Genomic DNA, 6,000 nt, shown 5'->3' on the forward strand with positions numbered 1-6,000 from the left:
CAGGTGTCTCTGATGGTACTTGTTGAGTTGGCATAGATCAAGATTAGGATTTATCACTCCGATTGTCGGAGAGGTATCTCTGGGCCCTCTCGGTAATGCACATCACTATAAGCCTTGCAAGCAATGTAACTAATGAGTTAGTTGTGGGATGATGCATTACGGAACGAGTAAAGAAACTTGCCGGTAACGAGATTGAACTAGGTATTGAGATACCGACGATCGAATCTCGGGCAAGTAACATACCGATGACAAAGGGAACAACATATGTTGTTGTGCGGTTTGACTGATAAAGATCTTCGTAGAATATGTGGGAGCCAATATGAGCATCCAGGTTCCGCTATTGGTTATTGACCGGAGACGTGTCTCGGTCATGTCTACATAGTTCTCAAATCCGTAGGGTCCGCACGCTTAACGTTCGGTGATGCTCGGCATTATGAGTTTATGTGTTTTGATGTACCGAAGATAGTTCGAAGTCCTAGATGTGATTACGGACATGACGAGGAGTCTTGAAATGGTCGAGACATAAAGATTGATATATTGGACGACTATATTCGGACATCAGAAGTGTTCTGGGGGTCACCGGATAATTATCGGAGTGCCGGGGGATTATCGGATTCCCCGGGGGGACTATTGGGCCCGCATGGGCCATAGGGAAGAGGGGAGGCAGCCCACAAGGGGTAGCCACGCCCCCTCCCTATAGGGAGTCCGAATTGGACTAGGGAGGGGGGCGCCCTCCCCTTTCCTTCAACTTTCCCACTCCTTCCTTCCCCCTTCCTCCTCCTAGTTTGACTAGGGGGAGTCCTACTCCTACTAGGAGGAGGACTCCTCCCCTTCATTGGCACGCCCCAAGGCCGGCCGGCCTCCCCCTTGCTCCTTTATATACGGGGGCAGGGTGTCGGTGTCTAAACCGGCGGATCTCGGATAGGGGGTCCCGAACTGTGCGTCTAAGGCTAATGGTAACAGGAGGCAGGGGACACAACGTTTTACCCAGGTTCGGGCCCTCTCGATGGAGGTAATACCCTACTTCCTGCTTGATTGATCTTGATGATATGAGTATTACAAGAGTTGATCTACCACGAGATCGTAGAGGCTAAACACTAGAAGCTAGCCTATGATTATGATTGATTATGTCCTACGGACTAAACCCTCCGGTTTATATAGACACCGGAGGGGGCTAGGGTTACACAGAGTCGGTTACAGAGAAGGAGATCTACATATCCGAATTTCCAAGCTTGCCTTCCACCCAAAGGAGAGTCCCATCCGAACACGGGACGAAGTCTTCAATCTTGTATCTTCATAGTCCAATAGTCCGGCCAAAGTATATAGTCCGGCTGTCCGATGACCCTTAATCCAGGACTCCCTCAGTAGCCCCTGAACCAGGCTTCAATGATGATGAGTCCAGCACGCAGATTGTCTTCGGCATTGCAAGGCGGGTTCCTTCTCCGAATACTCCATAGAAGATTTTGAACACGAGAATCATGTCTGGCTCTGCAAAACAAATTCCACATACCACCGTAGAGAGCACAATATTCCACAAATCTAATCTGCTGACAGCTTTTTATAGCATGACATCATGCCACAGTCCGGTCATTATTCGAACTGTTTTTCATAACCAGCCACTACACGTGCTGCGAGGCGGTTTTATTGGCACGTCTTGTCAAAGCAGGGACCATGTTCCCCTTATCACGGGATCCTCATCAATACAGGTGTGGGTAACCCAACTGTGTTTGTGTAATATGACTCCTCGATTTTAGGCAAGTCCCAAATGGCCACGAGGGGGACGCTTGATATTCGTCCTGTTTATAAGGGGGCCAAGGCCTGTCCTTTTCTTCCCACGCTTGATCCTTCCCCTCCCAAACCTCGAGTTCCAACACCCAATGCTTAAGCTAAGCACTTCAGACCTTCAGCCATGTCCGGATCCAACCTTCAAGGCCAGTGGATGGCCTGCTCAATCACAGAGGAGGACGTCAAGAAGCTTAGGTATGCCAGGTATCTCACCGCCAAGATTCCGCACAGCCTGCTCGCTCAAGGGTAGGTCATCCTACTCCTGAACCCAACGAGAGTGTTGTATTTATTTTCCACTTTCTCCGAGGGCTAGGTTTTAGTGTTGATCCCTTCATGAGAGGGCTCATGTTCTACTATGGGCTAGATTTCCACGATCTAGCTCCGGATTCCATCCTTCACATCTCGTCGTTCATCATCGTGTGTGAAGCCTTCCTCCGTATCACCCCCCACTTCGGCCTATGGCTCAAGACCTTTAATGTGAGGACGAGGGTGATTCGCGGGCATCATGCGGAGTGCGGAGGCGCTATAATAAGCAAAGGCACTGACGCCCCATGGCCAAAGGATTCCTTCACAGAAACTTCTGATTTATGGCAGCATGAGTGGTTTTACATCACATCTCCCCGAGGTACAAAGCAGGAGGCCGCCCCAGCGTTCTGCTCGGGCCCTCCGCCGCAACTGGCGTCATGGGTCAACAAGGGGCTGGACTGGGGGCCGATTAATGACGAGCTGACACTGCAAATCCGCATCCGAGACCTCCTCAAGAGAGATGTCAGTCTTGTCAAGATAACGCAAGTAATGCTGGTTTGTCGGGTCCTGCCCTGCCAATGTCGCCCTCTCCGTATGTGGGAGTTCAATCCAGAAGGACCGCGAACCATTCAACAATTCTTCAGCATGACGCTCAAAGAGATGTATGGGTCATTCTTTGGATCACTAATGAAGTGTCCGGACACCACCGAGGACGTGGGTCTCAACTGCAACTGCCCGGATACCCAAGTAAGTAATTCCGCTACCGAACACACCGTCCTTTATGTTTATTATAACATCATCCTGAAAAATTGCTCTCTGCCAGGACTGGATAAGGAAGGCAGAGAGGATTAGGTGTTCGGCCCCTCTTCCTGAAGGCTCCGGATCCTTTGTTAACCAGGATGCTTGAGCGCGCATCGTATCAGGTGCCATCAAGAGAAGACGAGGGGAGGAATAGAGAAGCCACAGGTGGGCCTCATATTTTACACATCCAAATTTGGGGAGTAAGTGCCTCCATGAATGAGGATAATCGGGGAGGTGGACCTAAAATCCCCTCTCCCCAAGGTAAGAAAAGGGCCGCCTCTGAAGACTTGGAAATGAAGGCTTCCAAACGTGGGAAGAAACCCTCGCCAAGGGGTCCTGCCCCAGAGGGCGTCTTTACCGTACAGCGCCCGCAAGGGGGCCAGCCCTCCACCGAGCCGTAAGTAAAAGAGTACTTTGGTAAATATATCCCGTTTTGTCTCTGAGAATAATAACCAAAACATATTTGTTGCAGTCCGGCTCGTAGCCCTTCCCCACATAGTTCGTCTTCGGGGGATCTTCTTCCGGAGATGATGGAGAGCGAAACACCTCCCCCTGTCTCCCTGCCACATGGGGCGGACGACCCCGAGGTGTCATCACGGAGGATTTCTCCTGATCCGCCGAGGCCAGAAGTTGACACTTCGGCTGCCCGAAGTTCAGAATATTCGGCTCCCAAGGAGAGCGATAGAAAGAGTCTGGGATTGTCCGACATACAGCCAGACACACTGATGGGTCTGCTGGAGCGAGCGGCCATCTCAGAGACACATCGTACCTTAATGGGCACGATGATTGAGAGGATTTCATCCACCAAAAATGGATTGAATGAAGCCTTTACAAGTCTGCTGAGCGGCTTTGAGGTACACAAAATAATACATGTATTTCTGATGGTACCGCACATGCTAGGTGTGCTCTGTATAGATAGTAGCCCCTGAGACTCTGGTTGCCATCCAGAGGAGGCAATCAGAGGATCGTAATGCCAGGTAATAATCGCGCTACTTTTATGTGTAGGCGGCTGATTGTCCGGCGGCTGACCGGACTGTTGATTTTGCCGAACTGAAGCGGCATCTTGACATGGCAGATGCCGACATCACGCTTGTTAACAAGCGGCTTGACGAGGCCCAGGGTATGTATGTTCGGCTTGTCAGTAAATTGTAAGAGGAGCAGTATGCTAGTATCTATATTATGCTCTGACTGCAGATGGAGCTGCTGCCGTAGAAACCCTTCGGGCGGAGCTTGCCCGAGCAAAGGAACAAGCTCGAAGAAGTGATGCGGCCGCCCTGAAGGCGGTCGAAGAGTTGAGAGCCGAACAGGCTGCTCATCGCCAGAGCGAGGAAAGGATGGCTGAGATGGCTGTTGAGCTGAAAGATGCCGCCGACCGCTATGAGCTCCTTGAAAAGGACAACCAAGCGAGAGCGGACGACCTGAAGAAGGCCTAGGAGGCAGCCAAGGAAACCCACTCTGAAATGAGATGGATAAGGGAGGAGCTTCATGAGGCCAGAGATATCGCGGCTGGGAGGCCAGAGATCTGAAGTACGCCCCTCTGGACCAGTTGTGGAGTGCTACAAACGCGTATGCGGACCTGGCAAAGAGTGTTGCTGATGCGACTAAGTTTTACAAAGATCGGAAAGACCATAAGGTAGAGAGCTTATTCTGGTCGCAGTTCAGTGCCCCGACGCGTCTGCTGCCATTGAATGAAAGCATGGCAGCATGGGCCGAGCTCCACAGATTGTCCGGGCTTGCTACGACGTCTGTCGTGGATCATCTTTGGCCACGTGGGCCAAGGCCGGACAGTTATTTTGGATTAGTGCAACAATTCCTTGGTGCTGTGTCACATATCAATGTTGTGAAGAGGTCGGCGTGCATAGAGGGTGCACGGATGGCTCTTGCCCGTGTTAAAGCATACTGGCTAGGATGGAAACCACCGCGATTGCAACACGGTGTGTGGCGGAAGGCCAGGACCCGGCCGAGCACTATTCTGAAGAAGTCTTAGAAGGCGCCCGTTTAATAGAGGCTCAGTGCTCGAAGAGTGCCATGTTCAAGTGACATGTATCTCAATTGTAAAAACAATGCTATTTTGATTATAAAGGTTGTGTTTATACTTTTGCCCAAAAGTATTGTAGTTCCTCTTGTGCGGCCGTTTATGTATGTATATAAGCTGAAAGTTAGCAGTCATCGGCTTCAGCCCCCACGCATATAATGCGGGGGTGTTCGAGAAAACGCGTAGCCACACTTGATCCAAAGTCTTGGTTCGTTAAGGAGGTGGTAGCGCGGCGAACCAGGCAATCGGACTATATAGCTTTAACACTTTCACATAGCCATAGGTGTTTGACGGTGGGGCTACTATATAGCCCCTGGTACTTCCGCGTTTATTTGAATATGGTGCGCGTTCGTACATGACCAGGAAATCGGTCCTTCGTTAATGCAGAGGAATTGCGAAGAATCCGTTGAGTCATCGAGTGGTTGACCAGTCTCGTGTTGTATCATGACAGTCAGTTTTGGCTTTCTCTACTGAGGTGCTCATCCAGATGAACCAGGGCACAATCGCAGTAGTTCTCCCGGTGCCACCTTAGCCGATAGAGCGGAACATAAGGTAGCAAAACACGAGAGTCGGGCAAACCCAACATTTGACCAAAGACATGATTCGGAGCTGATGCATATAAGGCCAAACTTGCGACGCCGAACACTCCCTAAGGTATTCAGACTTTACAACATATACTTGGCTGAGTAACGCCCTCGATAATAAGCCCTGAGTTTCCAGGTATGTGCATTAGTCTGGTGTGACAAAAATGCCGAAAACACCAGTATCCCTCCTGGTTGTATTAAGTTTCCGGAGGGGAAGAAGCAACAAGAGACATTAAAAAGGTTTACGCAGGGTCTTAATCTAAAGAGAAACCTTTGAGCAAGGCCCTGCTGCACGTCTGCGCCTTTATCTCCGTTGCGCCATATCCTGGAAGGGCGGAGCACGATGATCATTTGTGAATGAACCATGAAAATGCAATATGTTATTGTATTAATAGGGTCGAACCAAACTATGGGCTTCTTTTTTGCGAGCAGCCCCTAGCATCACTTATGGGATATCCCAGCTGGGCTGTTACATCTAGTGGAGCGCCGAACTCGTCTAACCGTGTCTGTGGTCGTAACGACCAACCGTTTATTCTGGTTGGAGGGGCC

This window comes from Triticum aestivum, chromosome 7B (assembly GCF_018294505.1).
Source record: "Triticum aestivum cultivar Chinese Spring chromosome 7B, IWGSC CS RefSeq v2.1, whole genome shotgun sequence".
Lineage (NCBI taxonomy): Eukaryota > Viridiplantae > Streptophyta > Magnoliopsida > Poales > Poaceae > Triticum > Triticum aestivum.